This window comes from Amia ocellicauda, chromosome 14, assembly GCF_036373705.1.
Source record: "Amia ocellicauda isolate fAmiCal2 chromosome 14, fAmiCal2.hap1, whole genome shotgun sequence".
NCBI lineage: Eukaryota > Metazoa > Chordata > Actinopteri > Amiiformes > Amiidae > Amia > Amia ocellicauda.
In genome coordinates this window covers 1,434,944-1,447,443 of record NC_089863.1, presented here as the reverse complement: position 1 = coordinate 1,447,443, position 12,500 = coordinate 1,434,944, and positions in this window count along the sequence as shown.

The following is a 12,500-nucleotide window of genomic DNA, read 5'->3' as shown; positions in this document are numbered from 1 at the left end:
TATGACTGTGTGTGTGACTGTGTGACTGTGTGTATGACTGTGTGTGTGTGACTGTGTGTGTGACTGTGTGTCCTGTGTGTATGACTGTGTGTGACTGTGTGTGACTGTGTGTGTGTGTGTGTGACTGTGTGTCCTGTGTGTGAGTGTGTGTCCTGTGTGTATGACTGTGTGTGTGACTGTGTGTCCCCTGTGTGTGTGACTGTGTGTCCTGTGTGTATGACTGTGTGACTGTGTGTGTGACTGTGTGTGTAACTGTGTGTATGACTGTGTGTGTGACTGTGTGTGAGTGATTGTGTGTCCTGTGTGACTGTGTGTGTGACTGTGTGTGTGTGTGTGTGTGTGACTGTGTGTCCTGTGTGTATGACTGTGTGTGACTGTGTGACTGTGTGTGTGACTGTGTGTCCTGTGTGTATGACTGTGTGTGACTGTGTGTGTGTGTGTGTGACTGTGTGTCCTGTGTGTGTGACTGTGTGTCCTGTGTGTATGACTGTGTGTGACTGTGTGTGTGTGTGTGTGTGTGTGACTGTGTGTCCTGTGTGTATGACTGTGTGTGACTGTGTGTGTGTGTGTGTGTGTGACTGTGTGTCCTGTGTGTATGACTGTGTGACTGTGTGTGAGTGTGTGACTGTGTGTGAGTGAGTGACTGTGTGTCCCCTGTGTGTGTGACTGTGTGTCCTGTGTGTATGACTGTGTGTGACTGTGTGACTGTGTGTGTGTGTGTGTGAGTGTGTGTCCTGTGTGTATGACTGTGTGTGTGACTGTGTGTCCCCTGTGTGTGTGACTGTGTGTCCTGTATGTATGACTGTGTGACTGTGTGTGTGACTGTGTGTCCCCTGTGTGTGTGACTGTGTGTCCTGTGTGTATGACTGTGTGTGACTGTGTGACTGTGTGTGTGTGTGTGTGTGTGTGTGTGTGTGTGACTGTGTGTCCCCTGTGTGTGTGACTGTGTGTCCTGTGTGTATGACTGTGTGTGACTGTGTGACTGTGTGTGTGTGTGTGACTGTGTGACTGTGTGACTGTGTGTGTGTGTGTGTGTGTGTGTGACTGTGTGTGTGACTGTGTGTCCTGTGTGTATGACTGTGTGTGACTGTGTGACTGTGTGTGTGTGTGTGTGTGTGTGTGTGTGACTGTGTGTATGACTGTGTGTGTGTGTGTGACTGTGTGTCCTGTGTGTATGACTGTGTGTGTGACTGTGTGTGTGACTGTGTGTCCTGTGTGTATGACTGTGTGTGTGTGTGACTGTGTGTATGACTGTGTGTGTGTGTGTGTGTGTGACTGTGTGTCCTGTGTGTATGACTGTGTGTGTGTGTGACTGTGTGTGTGTGACTGTGTGTGTGTGTGTGTGTGTGACTGTGTGTATGACTGTGTGTGTGTGTGTGTGTGTGTGTGTGTGTATGACTGTGTGTGTGTGACTGTGTGTGTGTGTGACTGTGTGTGTGTGACTGTGTGTGTGTGTGTGTGTGACTGTGTGTGACTGTGTGTGTGTGTGTGTGTGTGTGTGACTGTGTGTATGACTGTGTGTGTGTGTGTGTGTGACTGTGTGTGTGTGTGTGTGACTGTGTGTGACTGTGTGTGTGTGTGTGTGTGTGTGTGTGTGACTGTGTGTATGACTGTGTGTGTGTGTGTGTGTGACTGTGTGTGTGTGTGTGTGTGTGTGACTGTGTGTGACTGTGTGTGTGTGTGTGTGTGTGTGTGTGTGTGACTGTGTGTATGACTGTGTGTGTGTGTGTGACTGTGTGTATGACTGTGTGTGTGTGACTGTGTGTGTGTGTGTGTGTGACTGTGTGTGACTGTGTGTGTGTGTGTGTGTGTGTGTGTGTGACTGTGTGTATGACTGTGTGTGTGTGTGTGTGTGTGTGTGACTGTGTGTCCTCTGTTTGGGTGACTTGGTGTCCCCTGTGTCCCTCAGGCTCTGGGTCTCACACAGCTCTGTGATTTTGGAGGTAAATTCTGTTCTTATATTTGTACATTTTTCACATTTGCAGCTCTGTGTCTCCTTCTCAGAGTTGACAGTGGGAGCATGACATGTCCTCCCTCTCCCTCTCCCTCTCCCTCTCCCTCGCTCTCTCTCTCTCTATTTCTCTGATGGATGAGTGTCCCAGGGTGTGAGGTGACTGATGTCTGTATTGGGTGTTCTTCAGTGGGGGGGCACTAATTAAATTACAGCCACGGGACTTCCTGAGGACCAAGGGGGGTGTAATCAATCACTTCAGTTGACACAGACACCAACGACTGCACTGGACTGGACTGCAGAGTCACTGACTGGACTGGACTGGACTGGACTGGACTGTAGAGTCACTGACTGGACTGGACTGGACTGTAGAGTCACTGACTGGACTGGACTGGACTGGACTGGACTGTAGAGTCACTGACTGGACTGCAGAGACACTGACTGGACTGGACTGCTGTAGAGTCACTGACTGGACTGGACTGCAGAGACACTGACTGGACTGGACTGGACTGTAGAGTCACTGACTGGACTGCAGAGTCACTGACTGGACTGGACTGGACTGCAGAGTCACTGATGGACTGGACTGGACTGCTGTAGAGTCACTGACTGCACTGGACTGGACAGGACTGCTGCAGACTCACTGACTGGACTGGACTGGACTGCAGAGTCACTGACTGGACTGGACTGGACTGGACTGGACTGTAGAGTCACTGACTGGACTGGATTGGACTGTAGAGTCATTGACTGGACTGCAGAGTCACTGACTGGACTGGACTGGACTGGACTGGACTGTAGAGTCACTGACTGGACTGCAGAGTCACTGACTGGAATGGACTGGACTGTAGAGTCATTGACTGGACTGCAGAGACACTTACTGGACTGGAGTGGACTAGACTGTAGAGTCACTGACTGGACTGCAGAGTCACTGACTGGACTGGTCTGGACTGCAGAGACACTGACTGGACTGGACTGGACTGGACTGGACTGTAGAGTCACTGACTGGACTGCAGAGACACTGACTGGACTGGACTGGACTGCTGTAGAGTCACTGACTGGACTGGACTGGACTGAACTGTAGAGTCACTGACTGGACTGCAGAGTCACTGACTGGACTGGACTGTAGAGTCACTGACTGGACTGGACTAGACTGGACTGCTGTAGAGTCACTGACTGGACTGGACTGCAGAGTCACTGACTGGACTGGACTGGACTGCAGAGACACTGACTGGACTGGACTGGACTGGACTGGACTGGACTGGACTGGACTGAACTGGACTGGACTGAACTGGACTGCTGCAGAGTACTGGTCTGTTGTTAAAACAGTATAATTAAAATAACAGTAATTGACCCCCTGCAGCCTCCTGTCCTCCCCTCTCTTCCTCTCACTTTCCATTTCAGCAGGGAACAGAGTGATTAGTCAGATCTCCGACAGACTACTGTCAGAGAGAGAGAGAGAGAGAGAGAGAGAGAGAGAGAGAGATGTGTTCATTTAATAGATGTTATTTTTTGTAAACTCACTTTTTAGATTTTTGAACCACTTACAGTTAAAGGGACTGAGATGGAGAGAAAGAGGGGGGGGGACATTGGGTTTTATTTTTGTAGATTTTAATTTTGTTCAATAAATAAACAACGAACTTATGCCTCACTTAGTGTTTAGAGATCATCTTTGAAAACTGAGCTTGCAGACAGAGACTGAGAGATAGACTAGAGAGGTGTTTGGTTTGAACTTTACTTACAGGTACAGACAGACACAGAGAGAGAGAGAGAGAGAGAGAGAGAGAGAGAGAGAGAGAGATTTTCCATGAATAGCAATAAACACACTTAATGTTTAGAGAGTTTTGTAAACTTGACACAAATATATTGGCAGAGACAGATACAGATACAGATACAAATAAAACAACAGGTCAGTCTCTATCTATCTCTCCATGTATGTATGTATGTCTCTATCTATCCCTCTATCTATTCAAACGCTAATCAATCTATCAATCAGCTCCCACCCTCTCCGTGTCTCTATCAACGACCCGCCCCCACCCTTCCCCTGTCAATCACGCCCTGAGTGACAGCTCGTCCGACTCTCCTCCCCAGAGAGACAGAGGGAGAGAGAGATGGAGAGAATCTTTTTGAAGCCGGAGATTGGGGGGGGTTAACGGTAATTGGAGCTAATGAATTAATCATCACCCCTCCTTAAAAAAAACTGTTCAGACACGCACCGCCGCCCACAGTGCCGCCCCGACATCCGAAACACAAGCGTTTAGTCCCCCCCACGACACAGTCCCACTCCCACGCACTGCAGTATATAACACAGCACAGCTCGCCCATCAGCGCCCACTGCGACCCAACCATACGAGAGAGAGAGAGAGAGAGAGAGAGAGAGAGAGAGAGAGAGAGAGAGAGAGAGAGAGAGAGAGAGAGAGAGAGAGAGAGAGAGAGAGAGAGAGAGAGAGACGGAAAAGCAACGCGTTCAGGTGAAGGTGCGACTATTTATTTATGTATTTAGTTATGTGTTATTAGTTGTAGAATAATAGTAATGGTAGTGATGAATATATGTTTTAAATTATTATTATTATTATTATTATTATTATTACCTGCACTGGATGGCGCGGATATTGAACATTGATGGATTCTTATTTTCCTGTAATTATTGATTAATTGTTACTGGCATCTGAAACTCAAGCACTAATAAAAGGTTCCTCGCTAAAGGATCAGATGGACACAGGCACTGTGCATGTGACTGATTCACACATGGTTACTACTGATACTAATCAAACGCGATGTGTGACAGTGTGTCGTGTGTTCTTGTGCGCAGCGCGATGCCCTCCGACGTGCGGACACGCAGACAGGTGAGGGACGGGCTCGTCATTTGGTTCCTCAGTGAATGAGTTAACCAGTGCATCCATTCATGAATTATTGTTCTGCGACTGATATGTGCTGTGTTGTGTGTGTGTGTGTGTGTGTGTGTTGCAGTGTCAGTAATTGTGTGAGGTGTTGTGTGTGTGTGTGTGTGTGTGTGTGTGTGTGTGTGTGTGTGTGTGTGTGTGTGTGTGTGTGTGTGTGTGTGTGTTGCAGTGTCAATAATTGTGTGAGGTGTTGTGTGTGTGTGTGTTGCAGTGTCAGTAATTGTGTGAGGTGTTGTGTGTGTGTGTGTGTGTGTGTGTGTGTGTGTGTGTGTGTGTGTGTGTTGCAGTGTCAGTAATTGTGTGTGTGTGTGTGTGTGTGTGTTGCAGTGTCAGTAATTGTGTGTGTGTGTGTGTGTGTGTGTGTGTTGCAGTGTCAGTAATTGTGTGAGGTGTTGTGTGTGTGTGTTGCAGTGTCAGTAATTGTGTGAGGTGTTGTGTGTGTGTGTGTGTGTGTGTGTGTGTTGCAGTGTCAGTAATGGTGTGTGTGTGTGTGTGTGTGTGTTGCAGTGTCAGTAATTGTGTGTGTGTGTGTGTGTGTTGCAGTGTCAGTAATTGTGTGAGGTGTTGTGTGTGTGTGTGTGTGTGTGTGTGTGTGTGTGTTGCAGTGTCAGTAATTGTGTGAGGTGTTGTGTGTGTGTGTGTGTGTGTGTGTGTTGCAGTGTCAGTAATTGTGTGAGGTTGTGTGTGTGTGTTGCAGTGTCAGTAATTGTGTGTGTGTGTGTGTGTGTGTTGCAGTGTCAGTAATTGTGTGAGGTGTGTGTGTGTGTGTGTTGCAGTGTCAGTAATTGTGTGAGGTGTGTGTGTGTGTTTGTTGCAGTGTCAGTAATTGTGTGAGGTGTTGTGTGTGTGTGTGTGTGTGTGTGTGTGTGTGTGTGTGTTGCAGTGTCAGTAATTGTGTGTGTGTGTGTGTGTGTGTGTGTGTGTTGCAGTGTCAGTAATTGTGTGTGTGTGTGTGTGTGTGTGTTGCAGTGTCAGTAATTGTGTGTGTGTGTGTGTGTGTGTTGCAGTGTCAGTAATTGTGTGAGGTGTTGTGTGTGTTTGTTGCAGTGTCAGTAATTGTGTGAGGTGTTGTGTGTGTGTGTGTGTGTGTGTGTGTGTGTTGCAGTGTCAGTAATTGTGTGAGGTGTTGTGTGTGTTTGCAGTGTCAGTAATTGTGTGAGGTGTTGTGTGTGTGTGTGTGTTTGTTGCAGTGTCAGTAATTGTGTGAGGTGTTGTGTGTGTTTGTTGCAGTGTCAGTAATTGTGTGAGGTGTTGTGTGTGTGTGTGTGTGTGTGTGTGTTTGTTGCAGTGTCAGTAATTGTGTGAGGTGTTGTGTGTGTGTGTGTGTGTGTGTGTGTTTGTTGCAGTGTCAGTAATTGTGTGAGGTGTTGTGTGTGTGTGTGTGTGTGTGTGTGTGTGTGTGTGTGTGTGTGTGTGTGTGTGTGTGTGTGTGTGTGTGTGTTGCAGTGTCAGTAATGGTGTGTGTGTGTGTGTGTGTGTGTGTGTGTGTTGCAGTGTCAGTAATGGTGTGTGTGTGTGTGTGTGTGTTGCAGTGTCAGTAATGGTGTGTGTGTGTGTGTTGCAGTGTCAGTAATTGTGTGAGGTGTTGTGTGTGTTTGTTGCAGTGTCAGTAATTGTGTGAGGTGTTGTGTGTGTGTGTGTGTGTGTGTGTGTGTGTTGTTGCAGTGTCAGTAATTGTGTGAGGTGTTGTGTGTGTGTGTGTGTGTGTGTGTGTGTTTGTTGCAGTGTCAGTAATTGTGTGAGGTGTTGTGTGTGTGTGTGTGTGTTTGTTGCAGTGTCAGTAATTGTGTGAGGTGTTGTGTGTGTGTGTGTGTGTGTGTGTGTGTTTGTTGCAGTGTCAGTAATTGTGTGAGGTGTTGTGTGTGTTTGTGTGTGTGTTTGTTGCAGTGTCAGTAATGGTGTGTGTGTGTGTGTGTGTTGCAGTGTCAGTAATGGTGTGTGTGTGTGTGTGTGTGTGTGTGTGTTGCAGTGTCAGTAATTGTGTGAGGTGTTTGTGTTTGTGTGTGTGTGTGTGTGTGTGTGTTGCAGTGTCAGTAATTGTGTGAGGTGTTGCAGTGTCAGTAATTGTGTGAGGTGTTGTGTGTGTGTTGCAGTGTCAGTAATTGTGAGGTGTGTGTGTGTGTGTGTGTGTGTGTGTGTGTGTTGCAGTGTCAGTAATTGTGAGGTGTGTGTGTGTGTGTGTGTGTGTGTGTGTTGCAGTGTCAGTAATTGTGTGAGGTGTTTGTGTTTGTGTGTGTGTGTGTGTGTTGCAGTGTCAGTAATTGTGTGAGGTGTTGCAGTGTCAGTAATTGTGTGAGGTGTTGTGTGTGTGTTGCAGTGTCAGTAATTGTGTGTGTGTGTGTGTGTGTTGCAGTGTCAGTAATTGTGAGGTGTTGTGTGTGTGTGTGTGTGTGTGTGTGTGTGTGTGTGTGTGTGTGTGTGTGTGTGTGTTGCAGTGTCAGTAATTGTGTGTGTGTGTGTGTGTGTGTTGCAGTGTCAGTAATTGTGTGAGGTGTTGTGTGTGTGTGTGTGTGTGTGTGTGTGTTGCAGTGTCAGTAATTGTGAGGTGTGTGTGTGTGTGTTGCAGTGTCAGTAATTGTGTGAGGTGTTGTGTGTGTGTTGCAGTGTCAGTAATTGTGTGAGGTGTTGCAGTGTCAGTAATTGTGTGAGGTGTTGTGTGTGAGGTGTTGTGTGTGTGTGTGTGTGTGTGTGTGTGTGTGTGTGTTGCAGTGTCAGTAATGGTGTGTGTGTGTGTGTGTGTGTGTGTGTTGCAGTGTCAGTAATGGTGTGTGTGTGTGTGTGTGTGTTGCAGTGTCAGTAATGGTTGTGTGTGTGTGTTGCAGTGTCAGTAATGGTGTGTGTGTGTGTGTTGCAGTGTCAGTAATTGTGTGAGGTGTTGTGTGTGTTTGTTGCAGTGTCAGTAATTGTGTGAGGTGTTGTGTGTGTGTGTGTGTGTGTGTGTGTGTGTGTGTGTGTTTGTTGCAGTGTCAGTAATTGTGTGAGGTGTTGTGTGTGTGTGTGTGTGTGTGTGTTTGTTGCAGTGTCAGTAATTGTGTGAGGTGTTGTGTGTGTGTGTGTGTTTGTTGCAGTGTCAGTAATTGTGTGAGGTGTTGTGTGTGTGTGTGTGTGTGTGTGTGTGTTTGTTGCAGTGTCAGTAATTGTGTGAGGTGTTGTGTGTGTGTGTGTGTTTGTTGCAGTGTCAGTAATGGTGTGTGTGTGTGTGTGTGTGTGTGTGTGTGTTGCAGTGTCAGTAATGGTGTGTGTGTGTGTGTGTGTGTGTGTGTGTGTTGCAGTGTCAGTAATTGTGTGAGGTGTTTGTGTTTGTGTGTGTGTGTGTGTGTGTGTGTTGCAGTGTCAGTAATTGTGTGAGGTGTTGCAGTGTCAGTAATTGTGTGAGGTGTTGTGTGTGTGTTGCAGTGTCAGTAATTGTGAGGTGTGTGTGTGTGTGTGTGTGTGTGTGTGTTGCAGTGTCAGTAATTGTGAGGTGTGTGTGTGTGTGTGTGTGTGTGTTGCAGTGTCAGTAATTGTGTGAGGTGTTTGTGTTTGTGTGTGTGTGTGTGTGTGTGTGTTGCAGTGTCAGTAATTGTGTGAGGTGTTGTGTGTGTGTGTGTGTGTGTGTGTGTGTGTGTGTGTGTGTGTGTGTGTTGCAGTGTCAGTAATTGTGTGAGGTGTTGTGTGTGTGTGTGTGTTGCAGTGTCAGTAATTGTGTGAGGTGTTGTGTGTGTGTGTGTGTGTGTGTGTGTGTGTGTGTGTGTGTTGCAGTGTCAGTAATTGTGTGTGTGTGTGTGTGTGTTGCAGTGTCAGTAATTGTGTGTGTGTGTGTGTGTGTGTGTGTGTTGCAGTGTCAGTAATTGTGTGAGGTGTTGTGTGTGTGTGTTGCAGTGTCAGTAATTGTGTGAGGTGTTGTGTGTGTGTGTGTGTGTGTGTGTGTGTGTGGTGTGTGTTGCAGTGTCAGTAATGGTGTGTGTGTGTGTGTGTGTGTGTTGCAGTGTCAGTAATTGTGTGTGTGTGTGTGTGTGTTGCAGTGTCAGTAATTGTGTGAGGTGTTGTGTGTGTGTGTGTGTGTGTGTGTGTGTGTGTTGCAGTGTCAGTAATTGTGTGAGGTGTTGTGTGTTGTGTGTGTGTGTGTGTTGCAGTGTCAGTAATTGTGTGAGGTTGTGTGTGTGTGTTGCAGTGTCAGTAATTGTGTGTGTGTGTGTGTGTGTGTTGCAGTGTCAGTAATTGTGTGAGGTGTGTGTGTGTGTGTGTGTTGCAGTGTCAGTAATTGTGTGAGGTGTTGTGTGTGTGTGTGTGTGTGTGTGTGTGTGTGTGTGTGTGTTGCAGTGTCAGTAATTGTGTGTGTGTGTGTGTGTGTGTGTGTGTGTTGCAGTGTCAGTAAGTGTGTGTGTGTGTGTGTGTGTGTGTGCAGTGTCAGTAATTGTGTGTGTGTGTGTGTGTGTGTTGCAGTGTCAGTAATTGTGTGAGGTGTTGTGTGTGTTTGTTGCAGTGTCAGTAATTGTGTGAGGTGTTGTGTGTGTGTGTGTGTGTGTGTGTGTGTGTTGCAGTGTCAGTAATTGTGTGAGGTGTTGTGTGTGTTTGCAGTGTCAGTAATTGTGTGAGGTGTTGTGTGTGTGTGTGTGTTTGTTGCAGTGTCAGTAATTGTGTGAGGTGTTGTGTGTGTTTGTTGCAGTGTCAGTAATTGTGTGAGGTGTTGTGTGTGTGTGTGTGTGTGTGTGTGTTTGTTGCAGTGTCAGTAATTGTGTGAGGTGTTGTGTGTGTGTGTGTGTGTGTGTGTGTTTGTTGCAGTGTCAGTAATTGTGTGAGGTGTTGTGTGTGTGTGTGTGTGTGTGTGTGTGTGTGTGTGTGTGTGTGTGTGTGTGTGTGTGTGTGTGTGTGTGTGTGTGTGTTGCAGTGTCAGTAATGGTGTGTGTGTGTGTGTGTGTGTGTGTGTGTGTTGCAGTGTCAGTAATGGTGTGTGTGTGTGTGTGTGTGTTGCAGTGTCAGTAATGGTGTGTGTGTGTGTGTTGCAGTGTCAGTAATTGTGTGAGGTGTTGTGTGTGTTTGTTGCAGTGTCAGTAATTGTGTGAGGTGTTGTGTGTGTGTGTGTGTGTGTGTGTGTGTGTTTGTTGCAGTGTCAGTAATTGTGTGAGGTGTTGTGTGTGTGTGTGTGTGTGTGTGTGTTTGTTGCAGTGTCAGTAATTGTGTGAGGTGTTGTGTGTGTGTGTGTGTGTGTTTGTGCAGTGTCAGTAATTGTGTGAGGTGTTGTGTGTGTGTGTGTGTGTGTGTGTGTGTTGTTGCAGTGTCAGTAATTGTGTGAGGTGTTGTGTGTGTTTGTGTGTGTGTTTGTTGCAGTGTCAGTAATGGTGTGTGTGTGTGTGTGTGTTGCAGTGTCAGTAATGGTGTGTGTGTGTGTGTGTGTGTGTGTGTGTTGCAGTGTCAGTAATTGTGTGAGGTGTTTGTGTTTGTGTGTGTGTGTGTGTGTGTGTGTTGCAGTGTCAGTAATTGTGTGAGGTGGTTGCAGTGTCAGTAATTGTGTGAGGTGTTGTGTGTGTGTTGCAGTGTCAGTAATTGTGAGGTGTGTGTGTGTGTGTGTGTGTGTGTGTGTGTGTTGCAGTGTCAGTAATTGTGAGGTGTGTGTGTGTGTGTGTGTGTGTGTTGCAGTGTCAGTAATTGTGTGAGGTGTTTGTGTTTGTGTGTGTGTGTGTGTGTTGCAGTGTCAGTAATTGTGTGAGGTGTTGCAGTGTCAGTAATTGTGTGAGGTGTTGTGTGTGTGTTGCAGTGTCAGTAATTGTGTGTGTGTGTGTGTGTGTTGCAGTGTCAGTAATTGTGAGGTGTTGTGTGTGTGTGTGTGTGTGTGTGTGTGTGTGTGTGTGTGTTGCAGTGTCAGTAATTGTGTGTGTGTGTGTGTGTGTTGCAGTGTCAGTAATTGTGTGAGGTGTTGTGTGTGTGTGTGTGTGTGTGTGTGTGTGTGTTGCAGTGTCAGTAATTGTGAGGTGTGTGTGTGTGTGTTGCAGTGTCAGTAATTGTGTGAGGTGTTGTGTGTGTGTTGCAGTGTCAGTAATTGTGTGAGGTGTTGCAGTGTCAGTAATTGTGTGAGGTGTTGTGTGTGAGGTGTTGTGTGTGTGTGTGTGTGTGTGTGTGTGTGTGTGTTGCAGTGTCAGTAATGGTGTGTGTGTGTGTGTGTGTGTGTGTGTGTTGCAGTGTCAGTAATGGTGTGTGTGTGTGTGTGTGTGTGTGTTGCAGTGTCAGTAATGGTTGTGTGTGTGTGTTGCAGTGTCAGTAATGGTGTGGTGTGTGTGTGTGCAGTGTCAGTAATTGTGTGAGGTGTTGTGTGTGTTTGTTGCAGTGTCAGTAATTGTGTGAGGTGTTGTGTGTGTGTGTGTGTGTGTGTGTGTGTGTGTGTGTGTGTGTTTGTTGCAGTGTCAGTAATTGTGTGAGGTGTTGTGTGTGTGTGTGTGTTTGTTGCAGTGTCAGTAATTGTGTGAGGTGTTGTGTGTGTGTGTGTGTGTGTGTGTGTGTTTGTTGCAGTGTCAGTAATTGTGTGAGGTGTTGTGTGTGTGTGTGTGTGTTTGTTGCAGTGTCAGTAATGGTGTGTGTGTGTGTGTGTGTGTGTGTGTGTGTTGCAGTGTCAGTAATGGTGTGTGTGTGTGTGTGTGTGTGGTTGCAGTGTCAGTAATTGTGTGAGGTGTTTGTGTTTGTGTGTGTGTGTGTGTGTGTGTGTTGCAGTGTCAGTAATTGTGTGAGGTGTTGCAGTGTCAGTAATTGTGTGAGGTGTTGTGTGTGTGTTGCAGTGTCAGTAATTGTGAGGTGTGTGTGTGTGTGTGTGTGTGTGTGTGTTGCAGTGTCAGTAATTGTGAGGTGTGTGTGTGTGTGTGTGTGTGTGTTGCAGTGTCAGTAATTGTGTGAGGTGTTTGTGTTTGTGTGTGTGTGTGTGTGTGTGTGTTGCAGTGTCAGTAATTGTGTGAGGATGTTGTGTGTGTGTGTGTGTGTGTGTGTGTGTGTGTGTGTGTGTGTGTGTGTGTGTGTGTTGCAGTGTCAGTAATTGTGTGAGGTGTTGTGTGTGTGTGTGTGTTTGCAGTGTCAGTAATTGTGTGAGGTGTTGTGTGTGTGTGTGTGTGTGTGTGTGTGTGTGTGTGTGTGTTGCAGTGTCAGTAATTGTGTGTGTGTGTGTGTGTGTTGCAGTGTCAGTAATTGTGTGTGTGTGTGTGTGTGTGTGTGTGTTGCAGTGTCAGTAATTGTGTGAGGTGTTGTGTGTGTGTGTTGCAGTGTCAGTAATTGTGTGAGGTGTTGTGTGTGTGTGTGTGTGTGTGTGTGTGTGTTGCAGTGTCAGTAATGGTGTGTGTGTGTGTGTGTGTGTGTTGCAGTGTCAGTAATTGTGTGTGTGTGTGTGTGTGTGTTGCAGTGTCAGTAATTGTGTGAGGTGTTGTGTGTGTGTGTGTGTGTGTGTGTGTGTGTGTTGCAGTGTCAGTAATTGTGTGAGGTGTTGTGTGTGTGTGTGTGTGTGTGTGTTGCAGTGTCAGTAATTGTGTGAGGTTGTGTGTGTGTGTTGCAGTGTCAGTAATTGTGTGTGTGTGTGTGTGTGTTTGCAGTGTCAGTAATTGTGTGAGGTGTGTGTGTGTGTGTGTTGTTGCAGTGTCAGTAATTGTGTGAGGTGTGTGTGTGTGTTTGTTGCAGTGTCAGTAATTGTGTGAGGT